Consider the following 15,437-nt stretch of genomic DNA (forward strand, 5'->3'; position numbering starts at 1 on the left):
TCTCATATCTTAAATACTGGATACCAGAAAACTAAGCAAGATAAAACCTACAATATCTGAAAGAATTTACTAGGTATTAGATGTCAATGATGGATGTTTAAGATAGAAAATGTGTTGCATAATGTAAAATAATTATTGATTATGAAATCAAGCCAAGTTAGATTCAAGTCTAAATATAATTACAATTTCAATTAAAAGAGAAAGTGGAATTTTTACTTTTAAATTGTATTTCTCTGACTATAATCCCTTTTTCTGTCGCTCTCTATCTCACATTATAGAATTCATCACTTTATGGGAAGGGGTACAGGGAACACAAAGGTTTTCACAATGGAATAGAAAAATCATCTATTTCAATACCTGTGCTTGACTATCTTCAATAATAGATAACTCAGAGAAGGAACAAAATTACTTCAGTGAAGTCAACTGTAATGTTGAATAGCTATATCACATTTTGGTATTGAGCGTGAAAAAGCATTTTTTCCTTATGAAATTTTAGGTTAATCTTTTTTTATTTCTTAAAAAAAAAGAGCATTCCAAGGTACTAAGATTCATATCGTGGGGAAGAATTTTTTTTCTATCTACAGATGATCAGTGAATATACCGAGACTTTGAGTCTGTAACTTTGCCTTAGTAAAAAGGAATATAATATACCTCCTCTTTCAGAAGATAAATTAGAAGAAAATTCCCCCATTGCAGTGAGAATTATAATTCTTAGCATTAATAAGTAGTAATTGTCATTTTTGAGTATATACCAGGAATTTTACACATTATCTTTATTTTACCAATAAAGAAACTAAAGTTCAGAGAAATGAAAATTTCCCAAGGTCATAAAGTTAGGAAATGGTTAAGCAGGGACTTCAGTCCAGTAAGGATAGGCTAAGTTATGGTACAGTAACAAACAACTCTCAAATCTCAGCAGCTTATAATAACGAAGGTGTAGCTCACGCTGTATGTGCATTGTTGGTGGGCTGTGGTTCCACTCAGTTACAGATTCACTTTAGAATTCAGGCTGGCAGTGAAGCCTCTGTCTGTCTGGAGTTGTAGCAGAGGGGAAGGGGAGCACAGAAAACCACACACTGGCTCTGAACGCTTGTATAATACCTGAGAGAAGGAACAAAACCGCTTTAGTGAAGCCAGTAGTGCTGCTGAACAACGATGTCACATTTCGTTGTTGAACAATGGTATTTTGTATTTCAATAGCCAGAGCAAGTTACAGCTAAACCTGATGTCAGTGAGGTAGAGAAGTAGTGTCCTCTGATAGGGAGGGCCAGCCAAATATTTGTGGACAGTAACAGATTGATGTGTGGATGGCGTCATTTAACCTGAAGCCCATGTAATAGTTCCTTGGCCTTGGCAATTGATCTACATTGATCTACAAACAGAGGGAAGCAGAGACTGTTGTCTGATGATGGCAGAAGACTTGATATTGTTCTTTCTCTAACCAATATGGAGCTGCTGCAATCATTTTTCTACCACAAGGAAAGAAGTGTGACAAAAGCAGGAAGGCAGTGTCAAGAGGAAGGGAGCCACAGCACTGAGGACCCCATGAATCTCTGGAACAGTTCACCCTGAGAGTGGTCCACAGTCTGAACTTTCCAGTGATACAGTTTCATACATTCTCTCAGGTTTAATCCAGTTTGCATAAAATCTTTTATTACTTGTATTTCTAAGACATAATATTAAAATCCAAGGCTTAGCATAGTTCTGAACTGTCTTGAAAGAGGCACACATGTGTATATGTATAATATGCTTAATTTTGTGTAAAGCCAATGTAGCAACATTATGAACATTTTTTTTAAATAAAGAGAAAATGATCTATTAGCATATTACCTAAAACATCAACTATTGGTAGGTTTGTGTATACACTTCCAGTCTCCTCATCCCCACCATGTGCATTTATTTTTACATAGGTTGTTTCATTGCATACAAATAATTTTGTATGCTAGCCTTTTCACTTAAATGTATATTAAAGTTCTTTTCCAACATTGTTGTATAACATTTATAAGGATTGTTGGAACAGCTACATAATATTTCAGCCAATGGCCATAGTATAGTTAGATAAAAATTTTTCCTAATTTTGGACATTTAGGTTGCTTACAGTTTTTTTTATTTCATAGATAATAGTGCCATGCCTGTATAAATGTACGTGTATGAAGGAAAATTGGAAGGGTATATATAAAAACTGATATGATTGGATGCTTTTGTTCAGCCTCTGTGACCTCTAGACCATAAGTTGATGAAACTTACAGAATGTCTTTGTTCTAGAGACTTACACATGTAACACTGGTATCCTTTATTGTGCTAGGATAAAAAATGGTATAAAGATGTTTACAAAATCTTTTTATAAAAATTATGTATAAACATAATTTTTGTTAGATTAAATAATTATTTAGAATAATATTTGGAATAATTGATTAAAATTGAGAATACTAACTTCTGAATGGAAGCTAGTAGGATGGGGGACTTGCTAACATATTAGTAGTAAGTCAGAAGGAAATGCTTATTGCGATAAGTCAATAAAGAATATAGGCACAAATTATCTTGTGCTGGGATCCCCCAATGGCATATGCCATTCATGCAAATGTTTGGCCACTGTCCTCTGAGGAAGGTACACTGAAGGGGTCCAGCTCTATATTGTCCCCTGAGAGTCAGTTTGGTGTTCTGTATGGGTCAGATGGCCCTGCAGGCCTGGCCTGCTCACTGGCCTCCGAGAGCTCTCTGTCTCTGGTCCAGCAGGCCCCAGTAACTTCACAGCTTGCACACTTTCCAGAGAACTCAAGATAGTAGTCCCCTTGCTCACCTGAGATTTGTTTAGATTTTTATCTATTTGTTAGAAATCATTAAAAGGGGCTTAGATGTTGGTATTCAACAGTAATGTCCAGGCAGTCAGTTCTCCAAGCCTATTTACTTTTCTCAGTCTCTTTTAGGAACTGGAAGACCAGTGGATCCTTGATTGGATGTTGAACTTTGTGGCCCTGCTAATCTTGGTCTAGAGGTACAGGGCTGCAACTGTAGATCTTGATACCTATTTCTCTTCCCAGGTCTCTAGGTCTCAAACATGATTTCTTGACAGTGATATTAGCAGAAGCATTTAATCTGTGCCCACAGGGGCATTAACAGCAGGGCCAGTTTGTGCAGTGGATCTGATTTCCTAAATCAGGGAATTGTTCCTTGGCAGGGTGTAGGCTGGCTTGGGACAAAGCAGTTATGAGGAGTGGAATCATAGGGGTGTATATTAGTAGCTTTTGAGCAGAGAACAAAAAAATGGGCCTACATTTCAAAAGAAGCCTAGTAAGAAAGAATCTGCTCATAATAAAGTTGGTCAAGTAGAGGCTCACGAGAAGAGGCTATACCATCTCTTCAGAGACAGTGGGAGTATAGGTTGATCTAGAAGTGAGAGGATCTGTAGCATCTGTTCCCAGAAGTGGGGACAAGGATTAAGGACTGCCAGTGAAAATTAGACCTTGTAAAACAGACAAAATGCAATTCCATGATCGCTGCATAAATGAGCAACTTGTGCAATCACTTTAACTGAAATGACTAATTATTTAACATATATCTTTGGCTAAATTCCATTCAGAGAACACAGAGAAATAATGGCTTATTTTTTTATTACAAATTTTAAAATGTTTAAATTTTCAACCAATGGTTTTAGTATTATCTTAGATATTGCCTTAGAGTCTGCTTTTATAGCACTTCTCTTCCAAAAAACTTCCAGTATAATGCCAAGAACATTTATCCTTCATAATTCAAATTTGGAGTTATGCCAAAGCCTGTTATAAATTTTATTTTGATATTTGGTTCTGAATATGTAATGTAGACCAACATATCCTTATTCATTTTCAACAAATGCCAAATTTTCAAAGCAGCGTTATACAAGTGACTTCTTTATCAAGACTTTAGGGTCCTCAGGCTATCTCAGGTGCACAAAATGGAAACTCCCTGAGGGCAGGGCCAAGCTTGTAGTATTCAGTGGCTTCTCCTCAAACTTAGTAAGCCCTTTACTGGCTCAATGGATAATACATGCTAATGAATTTCTTCTTATAGCTATATTTACTGAAAAAAAAGGTTAAGGGGAAGTGGAATAATACATTTTATCGGATGAAGGAACTTGAATGAAGTTCCCATTTGGTGAAATATGTGCTTAGCACATAAACAAAGTATATAGCTGTTTAAAAAGAGACAAGAAGCCAAAAAGTTTGTAGCATGTTTTCTCTTTTCAGTATTCCCCAATCTACAGTTTATTATTCCATTTTCTTAAGGGTTTTTCTCTGCACTCTATAATTACCCTGAAGGACCATCACTAAAGGGCGAATCTGGTACTTCTGCTTGCAGAAGTAGCCCCTTGGTACCTCATGGAGATGAAATTCTCAGGCTTTCAGTTCCCATTTGGTAATAGCCCCATGCACATCCACTCTGACAGGCGACTGATTGCTTTTGGCAGCAGAGTGAAGTGTGTGCACAGGAATGGCTGATGGAGGAAACTCTGCAGAAGAATTCAGGAGTGAGGACAGCCTGGACTGGTTGGGAAGGGGGCAGCTAAGAGAACAGGTGCCATGGATGCTGTTCAACAAGAATGGCAACTCAAAGAGCTGTGGATAACTCACAGGGAGCCCGACTGGCATGTCCACCTTCCCCATTTTCTGAGGGAGCCATTGCCCTCCCATGTATTCTTGGAATCCTTATCCACATTGCTTGCCCAACAAACATTCAGTACAGACAAATGAGAGAACTTGAGAATAATCCAGAATAGCTTGGTACATGGAGAAAAGCAGTCATAGTATACAGCAATTACTCAGAGAGCTAAGAGTCTGAGGTCTTCAATTTTATTTCTGAATAAAAATTTACTTTAAAGTAGAAATATACTTGGCATCTTTAATCAGTCCCCTGTGAAATGGGCATAATTTCATTAATGTATGCCACACAGATGCTATTGTGAAGATTAATTAATGCTTTTAAAATGTGGACTTCAAATTAAAATTATTTCACCTTGAACCAAATAAAAGACCCTTAAAATTAACAGACATGTATATCTATACATGTTAAATACTAAGGAATTTCCTTTCTTTTTTTCTCTGCTAAAACTGAAAAACCCCAAACAATAGGATATTTTTAACCCCACCATGTAACTGTAATTACTAATGGCAGAAACAATGCTCACATAAATGCTGTAAGACTTAGCAATTCCTTGAAGAATCTGATTCATAAGGGAAAAGTGCTCTTCCGCTATTTTAAGCACTTAGGTGCACGTTCTCTGAGTGAGTCTACTGTCATAGCAACTGATTTACCACAGAAAAGCAGGGAAATGTCTTAAGTCAGGGGTGCTTTTCCTTACCCTTTATTTGGGAATCTTTCCTTGACTTTTCGAATTAAGCTTTGTGACTCAGACAACTCTCATGAAAAATTTCATTCAATGAATAACAATTCTGTGGCAGTTAAAAAATTTCTAAAGTGCCAGGTTTAATGGTTCAGATGTTATGGTTTAGCACCTAAGGTTCTGAAAGCATACCAGAATGTCAGATAGTCATGTCTGACATGACTCTCATTCTCAACGAATGTGAAAATGAACCTGTGGGTCTGTATAAATATATACAGAAAATTCAGATTGAGAGAATCCAGACCAGTCTGAAATTTAAAATTTAAAGTTCATCTGGATCATCCTAGGTTTTTTTTTTTTTTTTTTTTTTTTTTTGAGATGGAGTCACTCTGTCACCCAGGCTGGAGTGCAGTGGCGCGATCTCCACTCACTGCAACCTCCGCCTCCCGGGTTCATGCCATTCTCCTGCCTCAGCCTCCTGAGCAGCTGGGACTACCGGCACCTACCACCATGCCAGGCTAATTTTTTGTATTTTTAGTAAAGATAGGGTTTCACTGTGTTATTTAGGATGGGATCACCCTAATTTTAATCACATTATGGTTAATATGATCCCACATGGAATTACAAACTACTTTACATATTCCAAAAAAGTCAGTCAAATAACCAATAGCCTGAAAAAAGGTATCCCACATTTAGAAACTGAGGGGAAAAAAATTAATCCTTTGGGGTAGATGTTTTAGTGGCTCCCCATCAATAAACAATGAAACAATTGGTGAGGCGGGAGATACTATGTAATGACTGTTGTGTGACGATAAAGTTCTAAAAAGGGTTTCATTTCCCCTATATTTGAATTTTCTAAAGTCACAAAGGTTTTGTATAAAATGGCCATAGACATTCACCAAATTAAAGTGTTCAACTTGGGAAAGCATATTAACCTTTTAAAAAAGAGGAGCGTAAGAAAAGAAAATACATACCTGAAATCACTTATACAAAACCCTCAGGGTCCAGAAGTGTTTTGTAATTTAGGACTTTTTGAATCTTGGAGTGATAATAAGATAAATTACACCAAATCATACATAAGATACCCAGTGGGGTCTGGGGTAGAACCCTGTAATGAAACAAATTGATACTGCTTCAGTGAAATGTGTGAACATTCACACTGATTGGGATCAATGGAGATTAAAAATAGCCTCAAGTCAGTTGAGGACAAGCTTTGTTGCCAAATGAGTTCACATCAGGTCAGGTTTTGATGCCAAATGAGTTATGAAAAGTCTTTCATTTATCAAATCTCTTTGGACTTCTAAATAGGTAGAAAAGGGATTGTCAACCTATACTGCCTTATGCAATGGCTTCTATACTTTTCCCTCTGCTCATTGAGTACACCTGAAAATATGCACTGTTCAAAAAAGAAAACAGATGAATTAAGAAGTGTTGAAGCTACAAGAAGTTAGCAAAGAAAAATAGAAATATTTAGGAACATCTGCCTTTCAACAGAATATTTTTACTGTTTCTAGTAAAAACAATAAGCTGAATGGATGGAAAAACTGACCTGAGATGTAGTGTGATGGTGCATTATTGGCACAAATATGGGCAATTAGGAAAAAACTTCACACAGTAGTGGAATGAGAATGTGAAATGGGGAATAATGTTCTATATATGGGCTGTCTAGCAACAATAGGTATTTTTTAAAGAAAGATTTCAGGCCTGGCGCAGTGGTTCACGCCTGTAATCCCAGCACTTTGTGATCCACTTGAGGTGAGGAGTTCGAGACCAGCCTGGCTAACATGGTGAAGCCCCATCTCACTAAAAATACAAAAATTAGCCGGGTGTGGCGGCAGACTCCTGTAATCCCAGCTACTTGGGAGGCTGAGGCATGAGAATCGCTTGAACTTGGGAGGTGGAGTTTGCAGTGAGCCAAGATTGTGCCACTGCACTCCAGCCTGGGCAACAGAGCAAGACTCCCTCTCAAAAAAAAGAAATACTTCAAAGGAATTAAATTTAACAGAGTTTGAGCAAAGAACAATTCATGAATCAGGCAACACTCAGAACCAGAAGAGCTAGGAAGAGTCCACCCAGAAGAGTGAGCAGCAAGCTTTTATAGTCTGGACACAGAAGCAAAGTAGAGCAATCATCTGATTGGCTACAGCTAGGTATCTGCCTTATCGGGGCTTGGCGCAATGAGCTGGCTGGCTATGATTGGCTGAAACTCGGCTGTCGGTTATACTTCTAAGTTAAGTTTCAGCTTGTTTACATACTAAGTTAGGTTGCAGTTTGTTATACAGGAATCGCAAAGTATGGACACAACTTCAAGCTAATGCCTCGTGCTTATTTAACAGTATTATCATGTGACAGACAAAGCTGTGGAGAGGCAAAGAGTAAGGGATTTGGCATCAGTTAAACTGAAGTAAGCCTCAGCTTCCCCATCTGTGAAGTGGGAGAGTTACAGGTTGTTGGAGGTACAAATAAAACCTGTAAAACACTTAGCATAGTGTTTGGTGTATGGCTAGCAGTGGAAAAAAGAAGCAACAAAAAGTTTTTACAGTTGGTAAAGATACAAATATCTCATTCATCCAGTATGTTTAGTTGACATCAGTGATGTCACTGGATTACACAGAAATGGGCAATATTCTCTACTAGCAATATGCCTCTGATGAGGCCACTCTTAGGAGAAAAATACATTTGAGTGATGTCTCTTGAATAGAAATCTTGCTTCGGTTATACCTTAAAATAACATCAAAGTGACTATAGTAAATCAAAACTTAATTGTACATTTAAAAATAACTAACAGTGTAATCGGATGGTTTGTAACACAAAGGATAAACACGTGAGAGGGTGGATACCCCCTTCCCCATGGTGTGATTATTATGCATTGCATGCAGGCATCAAAATGTTTCACGTACCCCAAATATGTATACCTAGTATGTACCCATAAACATTTAATTTTTTTAGAAAAGAAGAAAGAACATTTTTTTTTTTTTTTTGTCATTGTTGTTAAGATAACTAACTTCCCCATTCTGGCCCACTGCCCTAAACTTTCCACTTTGTTTTGTGTGATACTGGGTTTTATATCAACCAGTGTAGAAGCCCCCAGAATTTGGCTACATCTGGGTTCAGAAAACTATTTTCTTCTCCAGTTTTCTGAATTAATCTTATTTCTTGGTTGTCATATCTCATAACTCACATCCTTCTATGTAGTGAATTTTGAGCTTTCTCTTTCCCCTTCATCATAAAGCTACATACCTGAAAGAAAGCGAGCCATTCCCTTTTATCACTTTTCTTCAATTTTCACTATAAAACTAATTCATATACTTCGTTGAATTTTCTTTTTAAAAGCACACACACATATATGTGTGAAGTAAACAAGTAAAAGGAAAAAAATCTACCATGAACTTTCACAGTTTCATTACCTCAATTCCACTCTCCAAAGATAATTGATGTTAACCATTAGGCCTGTGATCTTCCAAACAACTTTTTAGGTATATCCATAACCATTCACATTTTATGTGTTAGGGAGAAATTTATTGTTGATGACTTAGTAAAAATAAAGTAATTCTATACATACTGTTCTGCAGCTTGGTTTTTTTCATCTTTAACAATGTACTATGGACATCTCATATTGTTACAAATACAACTTTCCCATTTTTGTAGTAAGTTGTGTTCTTTAAGCATAATTGTGTGTAGTCATTAATTTATTCATTTGTTTACTTAAGTAATATCTGTTGATCATCAAAATGAGGAAAATATGTGCTAGTTGCTGTGGAAAATACAAAGTTGTAAGATACATAGTTTTTGCCTATTAGATTCTTATTATAATCTGGAAAAATAAGACACAAAAATATATAACAATGATATTAAGTAGTATAAGTCAGAAGAAAGTAAATTAACTTTTAAAAAGCTGACCAGGAAGGCTTTTTAGGAGATTTTGGATTTGTACTGAGATTGGAAAGATTGATTGGATTTCAACAAATGTAAAAGAGGTTAAAAAAAATCACATTAGTCAAATCTTCAAGGGAAGAAAAAATAGGACATGTTTAAAGGAAGGTCACCTCATTTTGTCAAATCCAAATGTACTGATTGTAAAACATCTTGATTTCAAAGATATTAAAAAGTGGGAGGGTGGGAAATATTCAAGTTAAATCAAGAAAATATAGCATTTGGTCAATTTGATTGGAGTGGCAGATTTCCAGAAGGTAGAACCAGTGCTAAATCTGAACAGTAAGTAGAGCCGATAATGGAGAATCTTGAATGCCAGGGTAAATCTGATATTTTCTGTTTTTATTTTTTTCCCAGATATTTCTTTTTTATTAAAAGCTATTAGAAATTAGAATGAGACCAGATAACCTAATCTTAAAGAATAAGTCAGCCGGGCATGGTGGCTCACACTTGTAATCCCAGCACTTTGGGAGGCCAAGGCAGGTGAATCTCTTGAGGTCAGGAGTTCGAGACCAGCCTGGCCAACATGGTGAAACCCTGTCTCTACTAAAAATACAAAAATTAGCCATGCGTGGTGGTGTGCACCTGTAATCGCAGATACTCAGGAGGCTAAGGCAGGAGAATCCCCTTGAACCTGGGAGGCAGAGGTTGCAGTGAGCTGAGACTGTGCCATTGCACTCCAGCCTGGGTGACAGAGCAAGACTCCATCTCAAAAAAAAAAAAAAAGTCTATATTCTAGAGTTCTCATTCAAATGATGTCTTTAAAACTATTGGTACATTTTGGCAGCCTCTTCCATTGGCTGTTTCTTTCACTAAAAAGTTAATATTTTAAAAATTAATTTGCTCATGTGTTATTTCATGTGCCCAGTATTATGCTAGGCGCCAGGGTATCATTGGTGAGCAGGACACATTCTTAGCTCCCAGTGCTCATAGCCTGGTTGACAGACTTTCCAGCACCTTCTCCTCACTTCCCAGACATCATCTGCGTCAAACTTTGCCTGCCTATCAACCATTAAAAATAAGCATCACCTAGACGTCACCTTCTGCTGCTTCGGCCTTGTTCCTGGTTTGTGGTTATGATTTCCTGTTTGCCTTGCTGAACTATGATTTCTTGAAATCCCCATGCCCTTTCTTAACTCCTAGGTGACTTTTTTCCCCAATGTACTTTTACTTAAAGCAGAACTATTTACAAATAAAATTTTACTTTTGTTACAGCATCTTCATAATTATTTTCTAAAATTAGAAAAAAAGTTGGCTTTTAGATTCCCTTAGTGTTGATGAAGACAACCGCAATGAAGATGCTGTTGTGGACTTAGAAATATGCTAAAATCCACCACAAAAAGTTTCCTTTTATAAACACATATGGAGAAAATCTCTATTTGGGACAGAATTTGGCATGAAGCTCTGCATTCACACTTAAGATTTTTAGTTTCCTTGAGAAATTGACCCCTCTAGTGTTATGAAATGTCCCTCTTTGTCACTAATAGTATTCCTTCTCCTGGAGTCTACTTCATCTCATGTTAATACAGCTATTCTAGTAGTCAGCCTTCAGGATAGTCCCCAGTCATCCCTACTTCACAGTATATAGACCTTTGTGTAGTCTTCTCTCACATTGTACCACAGTTGGTCTGTGTGACCAATAAAATATGGCAGAAGTGATGTTATTTCACTTCTGAGATTAGATTATAAAAGACTATGGCTTCTGTCACAGCTCCTGCCCTTGCCTCTCTCTCTCTCTCTTTTTCTTGGATCACCTCGGATCACTTCCTCTCAGGGAAGGCATGTCATAAACAGCTCTGTGGAGAATCTAGGTAGCAAGGAGCTGATGCCTCCTGCCAAGCACCACATAACTGGGCTTGGGTGCAGATCCTTCAGACTTGGCCAAGCCTAACTCCTAGACAATGAGAGACCTCGAATCAATACCCGGCCAAGCCACTCCAGATTCTTGACCTACAGAAACAATGAGGTAATAAATGTATGTTGACCACCCCACATTTGGTGGTTGGTCAGGACTCATAAGACTCAAAAGAAGGCTATATTCACAGCTACGGTTTATTATGACAAAGGATACAGAGAAAATAGCAGGATAAATATTTTTACTGGGCGGAGTCCAGAGAGAACCAGTATAGGCTTCAGAGTCTTTCTTCATTAGAGGCCACACAAGATGTACTTTCCCCCTAGCAGTAACTTACAGGAACATGTGTGAAATATCTCTACCCAGGATCCAAAGAATTTTTGGTATGCTGGTCACATAAGCATATCTTGCTATGTGACCAACCATGGCAACTGAAATACAGGACTCCAAGAATGAAGCCAGGTGCACATCATTAATCTTGATACTTGTACGAAGCAACCTGAAAAGCTAGTATAGCACAATCCATTGCTTCAGGTGTACACAACAAAATCATCAATCCCTGACATCCAAGAGCCATGTTCTCAGTGACTGGCAAAGGGTCAATCATGGTTCTAGGTTCTGTTGGAGCCATGCAAGGAATAAAGGACCACATCTGCTCTGTTAACTCTTTCCTCACAAAAGGTGGCCAACAGTCAGCACTAACTGCAAAATATATAGATAAACGAGACTTTAGATAATTCCAGCCCCCAGACTTCAAGTCTTCCAGCTTAGCCTCCAAGCACTTTAAAGAAGAAACAAGCATTCCCCACTGTGTTCTGCCAGGATTCTTGACTCACACAAACTACATGAAATAAGAAATGTTTATTGTTTGAAGCCGCCAACTCTTGGGGTAGTTTGTTATACAGCAATAGATAAATATACAGGGTAGTATTTTCCTGTTCTTTCCAAGTGTGGCAATTTTTTATTGAATGACCAATATGAATTTTATATTTTAGGAAACTGGATTTTGTTGTATTTCATTAAATAGTACTAGGCTTCTGTTTCATTGCTAGCTAAGTTACAAGTAGAATCCTCTTGAGGATTGCTCTCAAGTTTGTTAAGGTGGGTCCAGGACAGTCTTTATCTTAGGGCTAACTTATATCTACTACTAACCTGATAACAGGCCAGGTGCAGTGGCTCACCCTATAATCCCAGCACTTTGGGAGGCCAAGTTGGGCGGATCACTTGGGGTCAGGAGTTTGAGACCAGCCTGGGCAACATGGCAAAACCCTGTCTCTACTAAAAATACAAAAATTAGCCAGATGTGGAGGTGTGTGCCTGTAATCCCAGCTACTTGGGACGCTGAGGCATAAGAATCGCTTGAACCTAGGAGGTGGAGGTTTCAGTGAACTGAGATTGTGCCACTGCACTCCAGCCTGGGTGACAGAGTGAGGCTGTTTCTCAGTAATAATAATAATAGTAAAACTGATAGCTGTCTATAGACTATTTGGAGGATTGGTAAACTTTTTTGGTAGTGGCCACATAGTAAATATTTTAGACTTTGTAGGCCACACACAGTCTGTTGCATATATTTCTTTGTTTTTTCAATCCTTCAAGAATACACACATCATTCTTAGCTTGTGAGCTGCTGAAAAAGTCTGTGGGCTGGATGTGGCCTGTGAGCTGTAGTTTGCCAACACCTGATGTCCTGTGCATTAAGAGGTCTCTCTATTTTGGCTGAAAGGACCATTAACTAGTCCAAGCCTTGTGTAAGTTCCAAATATTTTTCTGCCTACTCATTCTCATGGTTCTTTCCCCAGCCTTGGGTAGTTTCCTGTCATGCTTGTCCAGAATAGCACGCAGTCAAATACCTGAATGAACCTCTCTGTAGATTTCCCAGACCCTGCAGCTCCCTCCTTGATGGTACTCAGGGTTACAAATCCTAAACACCTTAAGCGCTCTGAACTCTGGGTTCCCCCTTCCAGTGCTGTTATTTTCTTACATATAGTTATTCCTCTGTGTTGGTTCCTATGTCTGGCGAATATAAATTTCTAACAGAAACTGTTTCATTCTACTTAATATCTTCCTTGTTAAACACAGTACCATATTAACACATATGCAGATCACCATCGTACCATTAACAAAAGCTATATCTCAATGGCCACAGGATTTCTAGTTGAAACAAATCTTAAATGATCTATCTGATCTTAGTCCAATTCTAAGCCTTCCTAGTTGTGAACATGTACATTTGAGGGTCATACTCTACTTTTTAAGGTAGCCCATTTCACCGTTGGACAGCAATAATTATCAGAAAATGTACTTCATAATGAGCTAAAATATAATTCCTTATCACATGGACTTTTCAGTTCTTATTAAATTTACATTCAACCTAAATCTAGAGGACCTTTTCTTACCAATTGCTGTTAACCCTTGTTGTGCATCATTGATTCAGTCTGTGAATATGTCTTGAGTGTCTTCTCTGTGCTAGGTTCTGTGCTGAGTTTGGGCTGGCAGAGGTGAGAAGAGGGAGGTAATGATTGGGCCTCATGCATCTTTCAGCTTGGTGGGTTATTTTGAGAGAAATCTAAGCATGCAAATATGTGTAAAATTTACAACGTGGTATGTGCCCTGAAGAAGCATGGTGTGATAACACTAGGTATAGGAAGATTTGTCTTAGTCAGGGAAGTTAGGGAGGACATTCTCGAGGAGCTAATGATTTGAGATCTGAAAGCAAAATGGGAGATAATCAGACAAAATAAAGATGAGAGATTTTTAGGAAGAGAGGTCAGCCTGAGTGAAGGTACTGGGGTGAAAGAGAGCAACTATTTTTAAATCTAAATGTAGGACTTTCAGATAACCCTGTTAAATACTCACTCAATGAATACACTCAATCTCAGAAATATCACTCTATCACTGAGAACATGTTTCTGATATTTTCGGTGTACTTGTAGAAGCAGATTTCATTCCAATATAAGAAAGCATTTTGCATTGCTCTTTGGAAAGGTATTATTGTCCCTACCTCAGGTTTTGTGGGGCCAGAAGCTTATACAGGGCCCCCAGAAGGCCCTTTTTAAGAAAAAAATATAAACTATACATACAAAATTTAGTACAGGGTCTGGAAGAAGACCTTGGCAGTGAGAAGCACCAAATGGAACATTTCATTAGGTTGAGGGTAAAAAATCTACCTACTGTCTTTACAGATTTGGACAAAGGGTATGTGACCATACATTGGTGAGGTAATCAAGAGATTTCATATTGTATAGAAATTTGGACTTCATAGACCTGTAAGTTTCCTCCAGATTCAAACATTTTGTGTTTATTTAGCTTACGTTTGAGAATGGAATAGGTCAAAGTTAGCCTCCTTGCAGTTTTGGCCCCCTGCCCCTACTCAGCTGGTTTGTAGAATGAATTATCTGATGGCCAAACAATGATGGGGTGTTGGCTGGATGCGGTGGCTCACATCTGTAATCCTAGCACTTTGGGAGGCTGAGGCGGGTGAATCACTTGAGGTCAGGAGTTTGAGACCAGCCTGACCAACATGGTGAAACTCCGTCTCTACTAAAAATACAAAATTACCTGGGCGTGGTGGCACATACCTGTAACACCAGCTACTTGGGAGGCTGAGGCAGGAGAATCGCTTGAATCCAGGAGGCAGAGGTTGCAGTGAGCCAAGATCATGCCATTGCACTCCAACCTGGGCAACAAGAGCAAAACTCCATCTAAAAAAAAAAAAAAAGATGTGGTGTTTGGGACTGTGTGGGTGTGGTATGGGTGTGGTGTGGGTGTTGGGGGTAGAGGAGTATATACTTAAGACTCTGAAGTAAATGAATCCTAAAGTTAAATGCCTGGCTTCCACCTCTAGTCAACCGTTTTGTTCTAGCACTCACATCTCAAGTCATAGAATGAGAACTAAAATGTCTTATGAATCAAAGGCTGGGTTTGAGTCACATGCCAACCAATGTGTGCTCATGGAGAACACCTCAGTGACAGCCCAGAGACAGCATCTCCACCCCACTCCTGACTATTCACCTCACACCCGATTCCTCTGTCCAGAAGAGGCTTGAGGAGAGGGCATGGATGTTTAGTGCCATCCATCCTCCCTGCTGTGTACATGCATTATGGTGCTTACATGGCACCACTGTCAGAAGGAAAAGAGTGAGTATCGCAAATAAGGACTTCCTACCCCACGACAAAAACAGAATCTTTGCAGCCAATTATGTGCTGAATCATTATTATAAAACAGGAAGAATCCTAATAACAACAAAAGATTAAGAGCAGCACTGCGTATGTATGAGCACTTCTGCATTCCCAGAGCAGTTGTCTGGGCGATTATAAAGCTCTTAGCAAACTTTA

The 15,437-nt window shown here is 38.4% G+C and overlaps 1 long non-coding RNA gene across 1 annotated transcript; it reads right to left on the reverse strand.

Annotated features, from left to right (window-relative positions):
- Nucleotides 1–491: 491 nt before the first annotated feature.
- LOC114671382 (uncharacterized) lies at nucleotides 492–15,220 on the reverse strand. The gene is made up of 4 exons (XR_003721363.2): nucleotides 15,114–15,220; nucleotides 14,681–14,803; nucleotides 6,292–6,425; nucleotides 492–1,101 (listed from the first exon to the last, which is right to left on the reverse strand). It is a non-coding gene; the product is annotated as an uncharacterized LOC114671382 (long non-coding RNA).
- Nucleotides 15,221–15,437: the final 217 nt, after the last annotated feature.

This window comes from Macaca mulatta, chromosome 12, assembly GCF_049350105.2.
Source record: "Macaca mulatta isolate MMU2019108-1 chromosome 12, T2T-MMU8v2.0, whole genome shotgun sequence".
NCBI lineage: Eukaryota > Metazoa > Chordata > Mammalia > Primates > Cercopithecidae > Macaca > Macaca mulatta.